The 13,793-nt window shown below is 38.0% G+C and overlaps 1 protein-coding gene across 8 annotated transcripts in view; it reads right to left on the reverse strand.

Moving 5' to 3' along the window:
- The window catches only part of larp1 (La ribonucleoprotein 1, translational regulator), a 112,126-nt gene that overhangs the window by 83,809 nt on the left and 14,524 nt on the right, over positions 1-13,793 (reverse strand). The window lies entirely within an intron of this gene.

The raw sequence follows: 13,793 nt of genomic DNA on the forward strand, positions 1-13,793 counted from the left end.
TATGGATATTAGTAAGACGTATGCATTTACAAAACTGGGGAGAATGTAATAGGAATATATTTTCATAACCTGTTAAGATTATGATTCCAATATGGTTAAACATTCATGCAGAGCAGTAAAAACGCAGAAGACTAGGGGTTTATGTGAGCAGAGGTAAAAAGAAATTAAACAGTAAGACAAAATATCCAGCCTCCCTTTCCCTTTAAAAAGTCATGCGCATAAAATAAGCATCAGAGACATCAAATAAAATAGCAAAAATATGTTTACCCACAATCTTGTATGATGATGGTCATACAGGCAAGAACATCTTAGTTCCAAAGAAAAACAGTTCAGGAAACTACATATCTCTTAACATACAGGAACATCAGCATGGCATGGTCAGGAGCAAAGAGGAAGAGACAGGAAGAGGCATCTGTACATCACTTCCTGTGTGTCCCCAGAAAGGATACACCCATTTCCCATTTCATATGCAAAACCCTTAAATGGTGGCTTCAACTCTGGAATGCATCTTGGCTCATGTTACTAAGCAACAGACATAACTAACTACATAAACCATCCCACATTGAAAATGCATGCATGATTGCTTAGATAACCCAACAGAATGCAACGAACTCCTTAACTGGACACCCCTTCATGAGCAGAACCCCTGCAAACACAAGACTATAAAGCTTCTTTGCCAGTAACCAACAGCACCAACCTCATCTAAATGAGAAAACACTGTTTTAGATATGTCTACAACTGGAGGAGAAGCAAATGAAGAGGAAGTTAAAAACTGTTTCTGAAACAGCAATGTAAAAAATTTAAGGGAAACCTCCTGAGGAAACCAGAAACATTCTTGTTTAAGAATCCACAGTTCCTTTGTCTTACTGGCATCCATTGCTGCAACCTCATTGCAACAAGAAATCCTTTCTGTTCTCAAGTTAAGTCATACCTTTGGATTTCCAAATTTAATCACTCCTCTTAACGTTGTTAAAGCTCTCTTAATACATGTACTAAGCAACATGAATTCTGCCACTTCCATTTAGGGAAGAGGGATGTGTTTCACACCTCACACTACTACTCTCCCAGAACAGATTCAGCCAAATGTGAGTCACAACAGAGATAAGACAGACAGCAGAGCTATGAAAAAGCCCCTACAGGGTCTATTCCCATCCCAATTTGCACTTCCAAGAATTTGGAGCACTTTATCAGTCACCTCGTGTTTACAATATTTATATGGTGCACCTTACCCAGTCTACTTTTACAACCTCTCAGTTTTAATCCATGTTTTTATTAGTTCTTGTCATTTGTTTTTATTGGCTAATGTTTAAATTTTTATAATTGTGCATGTTTTTTGTCTATTGTTGAGTTTTATATTGCAATTGTTTTTATTCGGGCTTGGCCCCATGTAAGCCGCCCTGAGTCACCTTTGGGGAGATAGAGGCGGGGTATAAAAATAAAGTTATTATTATTAATGCTACAATTTGGTTAAAAGTCTGATATGTTAGATTTAGATTGCATATCCAATATGATTCAGATTGATTCTAACACAATGCTATCCAATGCTATTCCCACTGACTTGGAAACCAAAATTGTTGTTGCCCAACAACAGCAACAATATCCAAATCACTTTAAGAAATGGGACAGCCTAGCTACATATTTCTGACTGGTTAGTTACCAATGGCAGCCAAATTCTGTGGATGCCTAGGAATGTATGAACATGAATTAGGTCCTCGTTCCCCCTTTGAACAAACTTCATCAATCAAAAATGTTGTATGTCTCACACAGCCAAATTGAAACAAGAAATAGAAGAAAAGCTCATGGGAAGGCAACAGGATGTATTTTACCAATCAAAAAATGCAGTTGTTGACACACTGTTCTACACTGCTCCCTCAGCCATGAATCGACAACTGTCAGACATTGGACAACTATATTGACCCCAAGGGATCTTGTAGAGACACATATACCAAATACCCCCCTATAATTTTTGAAATAATTTTTAAAGCTAAGAAAAGCCATGTTTTCAGAGCTCCAGGTCATTTTAAACCCAGGAGACTAACCAGGAAGAAAACTGAAACTGGAGCACTTTCCCCTTCCACAAGCTAAGCCATGAAAAAGAAGAAAAACAAGTTTGGCACATGTGGATGAAACCCAGAAAATGGAAGTTTTAAGGAGTATATGAAGGCAGCAGGAAATAATCCAATACAGAACAGAAAATATGCTGGTACCTTGTGACTTAGATCCTACTGATCTACCTTAACTTTGATCCTCTGCCAGCATAGCTAACACTAGTGGTGGAACTGAAGATAAAAAATGAAAAATGCTACTCGCTGTGGTAGGAAAAAGAGGAAAGGGCAATAGGAGGCTGTCGGCTCTGAGTTAGCTATTAATGAAATGTTTGGATGGGTGGGGGCTCCATAGAATCTCCAAAAAACGCAAAAGCCAGCTATTCAAAGGACAGACAGCTTAGAGCCTGTCACATGCTCCTTTTCCAGCACCAAAGCAAACGCCTTATACGGTGGTCTAAGTTCAGTGATGAATGCACCCATGTATGACAAGATACACAGACAATAAGCATCATAACATATGAACATAGATGTATTTTAAATTTGCACTGCAAGTCACAAGTAATACTAGTCCACAGCTTTTCCCTGCTACTGCTTACTGGCCTTTTTTTATAGGGTAGAGCAGTAGTTCCCAAACTTTGATCCTTCAGTTGTTTTGGACTTTAACCCCCAGAAATCCCAGCCAACATACCAGCTGTTAGGAATTGTGGAAGCTGAATTCCAAAACACCTCTATCCCAAAGGCTGGGAACCACTGGGATAAATACTGAAATACTATCTACATTTTTGCAGAAGGATTTCAACCACTTTGCTGAGGTTAGTGGATGGAATGACTAGAGATCCAAGTGACCTGTCACAACTGGATTAATCAGTTTTAGCTGCAGATATGCGGAGGAATTATTTATGAACAGTCCTCAGAAGGCGAGTAAACTCTGTCCCTCTGCTCTGCTGACAGAAGCCTAGTCACTAGAGAAAGTAAGACCCATTCTCGATACGTACCATAGCACTTCTTAATGTAATGGTTATAATAGGGTTGAGTATAAAAGCTAACTAACAAAGATGCAAGTTTAAATTATTAGGGGGCTTTAGTTTAGTACAGTAGAGTCTCACTTATCCAACATAAACGGGCCAGCAGAACGTTGGATAAGCGAATATGTTGGATAATAAGGAGAGAATAAGGAGAAGTCTATTAAACATCAAATTAAGTTATGATTTTACAAATTAAGCACCAAAACATGTTATACAACAAATCTGGCAGAAAAAGTAGTTCAATATGCAGTAATGCTACGTAGTAATTACTGTATTTACGAATTTCGCACCAAAATATCATGATATATTGGAAACATTGACTACAAAAATGCGTTGGATAATCCAGAACGTTGGATAAGTGAGACTCTACTGTACCATTAATTAAACAGGAGATCCGTTTCACAAAGCTTCATGTTTTTCTTACTTTTTTTTGTTTTTTCTTCATAGATATCACTTTCTTTGGATATCACAAGGGTTAGTACAATCACATAACACACAGTAATACATAATGAAAAACCAAGAATACTATGGAGTTGTGCTGGTGCACTCCCAACACATGGCCATCGAATCTGTTTAAAAATCTTCAAATTATTACAGAAAATATTTTCCTTCTCAGACTACTTTTTATCTATGGTTTATAGTAGACAACATGAACATAAATAGCTGCCATCAAAGTAAGGGGCTCATTCAAAGAATAGCTGCAGTGAAAGGGACAGCCAACCACAAAAGCATCCAGGACAATATTCTTGAGTGTCAGAGACATTTATCTTTCCCAATAATGTATACATAAGGCAAAGACAGGATCTCAAACTCAAGACACAAAACTCAAATTTTTCTTGCTTATTCAAGAGTCCACACAAATCTCACCCTCTCCTCCCACTGCCCACCCTCCCCCCTCAACACACTGTCATTCAATCATCCCACTGTCTAGAATACACAGTAAGACCCCTGATTCTGCAGGACTGGTACCACTCAGTTTCATTTAACCATGTATGACAAAATATGCCCTCTGTAGATGCTTTCAACGTCCTCCCAGCATGACTTCATGGTATTCTTAGTCTTCATTTCAATATAGTTCACTATGACCTGGGATTCCGCCATCTATAAGAAGTCTGAAAATCTATCCCTCTTAGAGACAGAAGTGCACACTGATGCAGAAGGCCTTCTCATTCGCCTCTCCAGTTAACCAAACACAGGTTTTCCCTACTCTACTTTTCACACAGATTTCTGTACCCCTTTTATTACTCTCTATAGCTGACCCCAGTCATGTCCTCTCTCGTGCACCTTCCCTGTCTTTTATCATTCCCACCATTTCTCCTCTGCATTGCCACCACTATTCCAATGCTCAAGTAACCTGTTTCAAAATAAAATTAAAAAAAGAAAAAGGTGGCTCTAAATCTCATTTTCTTAAAATGTAGGGCAATAGAAAGCATTAATACACATTTTACAATTAAAATTTATATGATACTCAAGTTGAAATTCAAGTAAAGGGTTTCTTCAAATAGGAATTTCAGCAGTGTGTGAAAAGTCTGCATTGCTCAATGTATTATGCAGATTGATTCAACTTATACTGTTCTGTTCAGTTTTACATAATTGGATAGGAAGTTTTGTTCCTTCATAACACTGTTTTAAACACATTTTTCTACTTGTAGGCTTGTAGTTCCCAATTAAAAATGGCATAGGGCAGAAATAGCTGCCACATCAAGGCCTGCCAGCCACTCACTGCTGCCTTGCAAAGGCCACTCGCTGCCTCCAAGGCAGAACAGAAATCTAATATGCGCCTCCCTATTGGATTCAAACGTACAGTACTGTGCTCATTTGGAATACAATGCACAGAATCTGCAGATGGTGTGCTCACAGAATCACCAGGCCAGCTGTACATTAAAAGCTCATACAATTTTTTGTCCAAAGCTCTCTTTTCACACTTTTCTGCAAATAAAATGTTAGCTCTGTTCTGGAAAATAGCTGAAAGAAGCATGGACAGCTTAAAAAATAAGGATTAGTTGGCTGTACTTTAAAGTGAATACTTGTGTGTAAACAGTTAAGAGACTCCATTAAAGCAGCCAGCTGTTAAAATGCAATAGTTCCCACAGCACAACCAAAAATGTTGAACCTGGCTCTGACAACGAAAAGCAAACTGAACTCTTCTGATATATGTGACTGCGATTCAACATATACATGCATTTAGATTAGTATAAAGGTCACAGCTGCTATTTCTCAGTTATTTGTCTATATACCTAGCAAACAGGACATTCCATATCTTAACCCTCATTCTCTTGATAACTCCTGTCACCTGAATAAGTAGCAGCACAATCATTCTACCTTTTACCACAAAACCAAGTACTCCCTCGTCAATGTTGTGAGTTCTAAAGCTTCAGACAAAGTATAAAATGAGATTAGAAATGAGCAAGAGAAAAGTCAATGTCTAATGATCAGAAGTAGGTGGTGACCTATCTCATGTGCTCTGTTTTTTAATCACCAGTAAAGCCTTAAGTGATACTGTTGGAAATGCAAAGCCATGGGAGAAGTGGCATAGCACTCAGTGCTTTTAAGTTCCAGGACTCCTTCACCTTTTTGCCAAGAAACCTTGCAGGGTAGAAAAAGGTAATGGGCACAACAGAAAGTTTAAATCAATGCTTCCCATTAGCCACCCTTTCTAGAAGGAGTCTGAATTACACTGTGGAAATTAGGCAAAATGTTTCAAAATCTGCACTGCTCTAAACTATAGAATAATAAACAGTTTAGGAAAAAATAACTTCAGAGTAACATTGCTGAAGATATTAACAAAATGCCAAAGTCATAATGACCTCTTACGGAATGTGCTTGCTTAAACACTTTCTACACAACAGAAAACACTCAAACCACTTTTCCACATTGGATCTCTTTATATCAGTAATTATTTAAAAGTCTGAAAATGACAACTGAGTGCTTTATATGCTTATATGGAAGCACTTATTTGTTTTATTATTTATATCCCGCTTTATTTCTCCATATGGAGATTCAAAGCGGCTCACAATCAAAAACATTACAACTTAAAATATATAAATATACAATAATAAATCAGTATATCATTACATATTGTTATATATTATCTATATTACAATATTATTATATATTATTATATTGTATTATTATTAGTAATATATTGTATTACTTCCCACTGAATTCAGTGTGTGCTGGTACTCTACATACTCGTGCATAAGTCTAGAAATTTTAGTTTTAAAAAATCAGCTTAAAATTGGGTCAACTTGTTCACAGGTCAATTAATTCAATACTGTAATTCAACTCTTATTTTAATAAAAAGGAGCAATCCTTTTATAGGTAGAGTGATAAAATGCAAGAGCTTAGCCCTTGCCCGGAGAATCAAAAATAAGCAATGATCCTTTCCACTCTCTCGGTTGTAGTGTCACATCTGGCCTATCGGAATGGCTGGCCAGGAAAATGAGGAGTGGTGGCTAGGGGCAGCTGGTTCCAAGGCACTGTCCCCTCTGCATGGAAGCACCCTTGATTTTATGCACAGATCATGTCGAAATCCATAATTTGGACTTCCGGTGGGCGAAGATGGCGACAGGCTGGGTCTGCTGAGGGCTCTTGGCAGACCAAACCGTCTGAAGCGTTTGGTAGAGCAAATAGCTCCCACTCTCCCTTTGGATTGATGCGGAGGGAGTCGCAAAGCCGGCGATCTCCCTTCGACGACCCCAGAAACCACTACTCATCAAGGGTATGGGTCAGGAGGGTCCAAGGGGTAGCAGCAAGCGAAACGCGCAGCGGGAAGCAGGGGAAACCCTGCATTTACTATCTGCCCTGCTCATTTTAACTTTTTGAAGAAGGAAAGAAGAAAGGCTGACGTCTGCAAGGTAACAGTTAGCCATTGAGAAGAATTGTTCTATTTTCCTTCTGTAAAGATCTTTCCCAAGATTTAAAAATTATTTTTGAGAGACTTGATATAAAAGGAATGAAAAGTAAAGTCGAAAGAGGCTGTTCAACTGAGGAACTGCCATTAGAATCATTTGCATCGTTGGAAACTAAATAATGGGCATAATTGAATAGATCGAGAGAGTAACAAATATGAATAGAAGATATGAATTGATTGAAGATATTAAACAAGAGTTAATTCGGACATTGATTAAATAATTATGGATATTTGGAGCATATACATTGGTTAAAAAGAAGTACATCTCCCTCCCCCTCCTCCCTCCACTAAGTGACTATTCTGATTACATGGAAAATGAAATGACAAATGCTAGTCTGACCTTAAGAGCCATGTTGTTTTGACTACAATTTATATTCCACCCTTCTCACCCCAAAGGGGACTCAGGGCGGATCACATTGTATATACATATAAGGCAAACATTCAATGCCATATACACATAGAACAAAGACAGCGACAGACGCAGAGGCAATTTAACCTTCGTGTTGTCAAAGGCTTTCATGGCTGTGATCACAGGGTTGTTGTATGTTTTCCGGGCTGTATGGCCATGTTCTAGAAGTATTCTCTCCTGACATTTCGCCCACATCTAGAACATGGCCATACAGCCCAGAAAACATACAACCCAATTTAACCTTCTCCTGAGGGGATGTTCGATTCCGGTCACAGGGGGAGCAGCTGCTTCATCATCCACTGCGACTGCACTTCCTCATTCCAATGGTGGCTGGATGATTTTTATGGAGTCGTAAATTAATTAAATTAGCCTCCCCACTTTATAGGTGGTACCTTAATTTCCTACTTGATAGATGCAACTATCTTTCGGGTTGCTAGGTCAGCAACGAGCTGGGGCTATTTTTTATTTTTTAAAATTTTCGGGTGCTCACCCTTCCACGGGCTGGCCTCGAACTCATGACCTCTTGGTCAGAGTGATTTATTGCAGCTGGCTGCTCACCAGCCTGCACCACAGCCCGGCCCCATCGTCTTCCAAAATAAAGCCTCGCCGCGTGACGCCCGGAAAGGGAAGCCAGAGGATAAAGGGGGCGGAAGCGTCGGAAAAGAAAGAAAGACACACTCGCTATAGAGTTCATAAACTTGTAACCCCAGACTGGCATTATCTGAAACAGTAAGGGAAGATATTTGAAAACGGAGCCGGAGGACAATAATGAGTAGGAAGGAAGTTGGAAACCTGGGAAGCATTAAGACGACGGACCGGGATGCTCCGGAAGCCGGAATCAAAGACGCTACAGTGCAAGATCAATTATGGAGTGAATGACGGAGGGGAAGGAGTGTCGAGGGTGAAAGGAGGAATAGCGGAGAGGCGACAGAGGGGCAATAACTGGTGACGGTAAAGACAGAGATGGCATAATAGGATCGACAGAGAAGGTAAGACAACAGGACAACGACGAGGCAAGGGGATGGGTCATCGGCGAAGAAGGAAAAGGGCGAGGGAGTGACAGGGAAAGGATCCGGCGGAGTGAGGAGGAACAACACCAACAGGGAAGCAGCATGGGAGCAACGTGAGACATTTTTAATGGCAATAAAATAAAAGACAGTAGAGAAGGGTAAACAACTAAAAGTCCTGGGGGACTTGATCAGAGGCAATAGATATTGAATATTGATTATTTTTTCATATACATATACTCTATCTTTTTTTTAAACTTCAAATACTGGACCTTGGCATTTGTGTAAAGGATCTTGAAAACTTGAACAAGAACAATGACAGCAATGAAACCTAAAGATAATAAAGGGCTCTCTAACCCATCAAATCTCAATCTTAGCAGAAGAGCCTCCCTAACAGGAGATAAAAATATGGCCAATTTGATATGGGAAATTCAAAAAATTTCAATGAAACAGGACAATATACAAAAAGAATTGCAAAAAGATTTACAAGAAATGTCAGCAAAACAGGATATACAATAAAAGCAAATACAATCTGAGATGTCTGAAATGAAGAAAGAAATTAAAGAAGTCGGCCACATAAGGAATGAACTGGCAGATGCACTAGGAGATATTAAACAACTTAAAGAAGAAAATCTGAAGAAAGAGAAAATTCAAACTAGTGTTCAAAAGAAGATGGAAACTTTAGATGCTCAAAATCCAAAATTGGAGAAATTTCAAGAAAAATGAGAAATTAATGAGAGGGAATTCTAGCTAAGATTCAGAAATATCCAAGAACAGGCGACAGAAAATATTACACAAATTGTGGTGCAGCTAATTGCCAAATATCTGGAACGTACCGAGCAGGAAATGGATACTAAAGTTGATCGGGCTTATCGTATACAAACAAATTATGCAAAAAGAAATAAAGTCCCCAGGAACACTATTATTTATTTAGTGAGAAAGAGTCTGCGATGAGGTCTTACAACACAATGGTCAAAAGCCCATATACTATCAGGACTCTAAGGTTGCGGTATTAAAAGAATTCCCACTTGCTACCCTCAATAGACGACTAAAATATTTCTTCTTAACTGAAGAATTAAAGAGACTACAAATAAGATGTAAGTGGGAGAAATATGAAGGGGTGATGGTCACTTACAAAGAGCAAAAATATTGGCTCATGTCTGAAGAGAAGGCAAGAGATTTCTGCAAGAAACTAAAGAAAGATAAAGAAAAGAAAGAAGGAAAATCACCCCAGCACTCTCCCACAAAAAGGAAGAAACCCAAAAGGCCCAGATTCTACTCTCCAGAAGGAGAAATACTGACTATTGACCCTCAGCTGACTGATGAAGAAGAGGATGAACATGAAAATGTAGATCAATCAAATTGCCAGCAATTGGATAAAAACTATTATTCCTCTCCCTGTAATTAGAACTTTATTTTTCTTTTCTTTTTGTTGTATCAACCTAGAGCCGTGAATGATGGGTTGTGTTGTCAAATTTCGAGGTTAGGGGGCCTGTAGTTTTGTCGTTTTGTCCGCTGCCCTGATGCCATCACTCTTTTATATATATAGATTTTTAAAAAAAGAAATCCATAATTTTGGCCCCCAAACTTGCCCTAAACTATATACACGGGGTTAAGTTATACATGATTATATACGGTATATGGAACAGAACCACAGCTTGAACCATTTATTGCAGTCTATATCTGTCTGTTTTCTTCATGATTGAACAGATTACAGAGAGTCCTCGAGTTAGAAACATCCAATTTACAAGCAACTCATAGTTAAGAACAGGAGTGAGACAACAAGTGAGAGAAATCTACCCCTAGGAAAAGAAATTCACTCCTGAAAGAGTTATAATGGGAAAAGTCGTCTCAACTGGTTTTCTCACCAAACCTTATTTCTACAACAAGCCACATTTTTCAAAATCCAATTATCACAGGTAGAGAAAGTGATCTGAAATCTTCTGAACAGGAGCACAGGGATCAAATCAAACACCATAGGAATGTTAACCCTTTCCTATGCAATCCAAAGCTTTACAGAGAGTCCCCGAGTTACATCCAACTTCTTAATTCATAGTTAGAACAGGAGTGAGACAACAGGAAGTGAAAGATATCTACCCCTAGGAAGAGAAATTCATGCCTGAATTTGGCTGGAGTTACACTTTAAAATGTACCTGTTCCAACTTACATACAAATTCAATTTAGCTACAAACCTACAGAACCCATCTTGTTTGTAACTTGGGGACTGCCTGTATAATCAAATCAATCAACACTGGTGGTGATTAAATTAAAACATCCCCCCAAGAATACATGCCAATCATTCCTTTTCTGTTTCTATAATCTAAAAACAGATTCTGTGTACTGTATACTTATGAGGGCCAATACTAACACAATCTATCACTGTGTTCTTCCTCTTCCAGGAGGGAGAGATTTCTGTAAGTTTGTTTGTTAACTGAAGTAACTAGCTGCTGCATAATCCCAACATAGCTGTACACTATCATGCAAACCCTCTTTTAGAAGACTGTTCTAGGGCATCACAAACTACAAATTAAGGTCTACCAATATAATGAGTAAAGCTACATTATATTTATAGCCTAGTTTTTTTTAAAAAGCAACCAATTTCATGTAATTCAGCCATTAATACAGAGAGATCTGAAGACGGGTACAGGACTACAAGGAGATTAGGAAGCATGAACATTTACAGGATTTCAAAATAAGCTGCCTTTATTTTACAGAGATACGTTTCCATAACCAACTTCAGGTTCAATTAGGAGTTAACAATGTTATGTAAGACTCCATTCATAAACAGGAAGGGCTGTTATATTTGTGTGAAAGCAAGGCTTCACAAATCCCCTTGCCAGCTTGCCAAGCACAAGGCCTCTCCAACAAGTTCTCTATGAACTTAAAAAAAACTCTCAGAAGAGAAAGGACTCTTCCTTCATAATGCTTTACAGGAGGCAGACCTAGTACAAGCAAATTGTACTGTTTTTCTTCTCCTGCACAAGCCCACTATGAAATGTGAAGACAGAAAGGATGAGGGCTGGTGAAAAGCATCCATATCAAATAAAACTATAGTCTGGGAACCCAAAACTGGAAGATTTTAAAGCAATTACACACACATTCTGGAACATCTAAACTTCAGAAATTAAAATGACTCTTATGTAGCATTATGACGGGATACCTGAAGAGCCAATTTCTATAAGATAGCCTTGTCTCAATACTGTGGTCTACATTAGAACCCCTCTTCCATATTATATCCTCCTAACACCTGAAATTAGACAGCTCATGGTCAGGGAGAGGGTTTTCTGTTCATGACAGCCCGTCTGTATGAGTCCACAGAAAGAATCACCAGTCCAACTTAAGTGCCATTTCAGAGCCAGGCCACCTTTTAATATGATGAGCCATATGATCATGTAATCAACCTTCCCAATGCCACCTGCTCTAATGACTTCTATGGATTTTAATTTTGACTTCTGCTGTTCCGTTTTTATAGATTTGTATATCTGTACTATTCTATTTTATATCATAGCTTTAGAGCTGTTATATAGCAAGGCAGCATAAGATGAAAATAAACCAACTGAAAACGATGTACTTACCACCACGAACTCTAGCCCAGATAAAGTACAAAATATGGGAAATGACAATCTTCTTCAAGCCTTCTCTAGTAATGTTTATTTATGCTCCTGTTGCTTACTGTTTCCTGTATGTATATATGTTCTGGTATGCAGCTTCCTTTATGGTTATAAAACGGACGGCAGACCACATATACTACTTCATACCTCAGATCACACACTTGCTTGCTGTTTTGCTGTAAGAGATGTCCTGGTTGGATAGCACTGAGAATTAACTCAAACATATCTGAAACTGGACTGATAAGTTTTGTACCTGTGTATGCTGAACACATGAAAGTTGTGAGTAAAACAAATATGATATTTTTTTATCGAAGTATACTTCATTTTTGTCTCTTGAGAGCATGATATAAAACAAGTTGTTTTATGGAGAGTATATATACAGTAGAGTCTCACTTATCCAACATAAACGGGCCAGCAGAACGTTGGATAAGCGAATATGTTGGATAATAAGGAGAGATTAAGAAAAAGCCTATTAAACATCAAAATAGGTTATGATTTTACAAATTAAGCACCAAAACATCGTGTTATACAACAAATTTGACAGAAAAAGTAATTCATTACACATTAATGCTATGTGGTAATTACTGTATTTACGAATTTAGCACCAAAATATCACGATGTATTGAAAACATTGACTACAAAAATGCGTTGGATAATCCAGAACGTTGGATAAGTGAGTGTTGGATAAGTGAGACTCTACTGTATATATCTGGGCACTGAAAAACACTTCTGAAGCACTGCTGTTTTTAATGCACTGGCAAAATCTGTTTTCCTAACAGATCTGAGATAACAGGTTATCCAGTCTAACAACTGAAACCATTGCCTACCCTAGCATAATTACATCTGGTTGTATGTCACAAGAGAAGATTCTACTCTAAAGGGTTTTTGGCTCTTCTCTGACAGGTCATGCTTTTCTAAAAAAGTTATGATCTCCAAAAGGTGTTTTCCAAAACAGAAAACTGGAACAGAGAATTGGTAGTTGCACATTTGATCCTCTAATAAGCATTAGTCTGTCAAGTACCTTACTTTAAAAAGAGAAGTATTTTAAAACATATCATAATGGAATGACATCAAATACAGCCATACACTTATCCTGGCAAACTAAAATGGTTTTTAGCTTTACTGGTTCCATTATTTTTCCAATCAAATAGTATTAAAGTCAAGATGGAAAGCATTTCATCATTCATATGGTTCTTATATAATCCAAACTGCATACAAATAAATATTGCAATCTATGCAGAAGTCAAGGACTCAATCTTACCTTTTCTATCAACTAGGAAAATAATATACTTGTATATATCTCTCATATAGATATGACTTAATCCTGTCAATTTGCTACCACTTTACAGAAGACAAGCAAATCAAAAGCCAGGTCTCACACACAATCACCATTCAACATTCATCAGTACTTGCAGCTACATGAGTGGACCACAAGTCTAGAGTTAATACAATAGAAGGCTGCATGATCAGTCTTGAGTGGAGGTATCTGCGGCTTGTAGCACCATTTCCCACAGATATTTAAGGAAGAAGAAACTATTTCATTCAAGCTTTTTAAAAACTTGATAGTGATGAGACTCAATTTATAATCCATTTTCAAAGGCACTCCTATCTTTAGTGTATTTGGTAGTCCAGATCTTGGCAATACAATCTGTGCATTTATTTAAGACTAAATCTTCAATGAGAAGTGCCCCAAGGAACCAAGCAAGAAAATACACAGTGAAGGAGAGTAAAAACAAACAAAAGAGTAAAAGAGAAAAGTAATGAGTCATCTTATTCTAAG

Source organism: Anolis carolinensis, chromosome 2, assembly GCF_035594765.1.
Source record: "Anolis carolinensis isolate JA03-04 chromosome 2, rAnoCar3.1.pri, whole genome shotgun sequence".
In the NCBI taxonomy this organism is placed as follows: domain Eukaryota; kingdom Metazoa; phylum Chordata; class Lepidosauria; order Squamata; family Dactyloidae; genus Anolis; species Anolis carolinensis.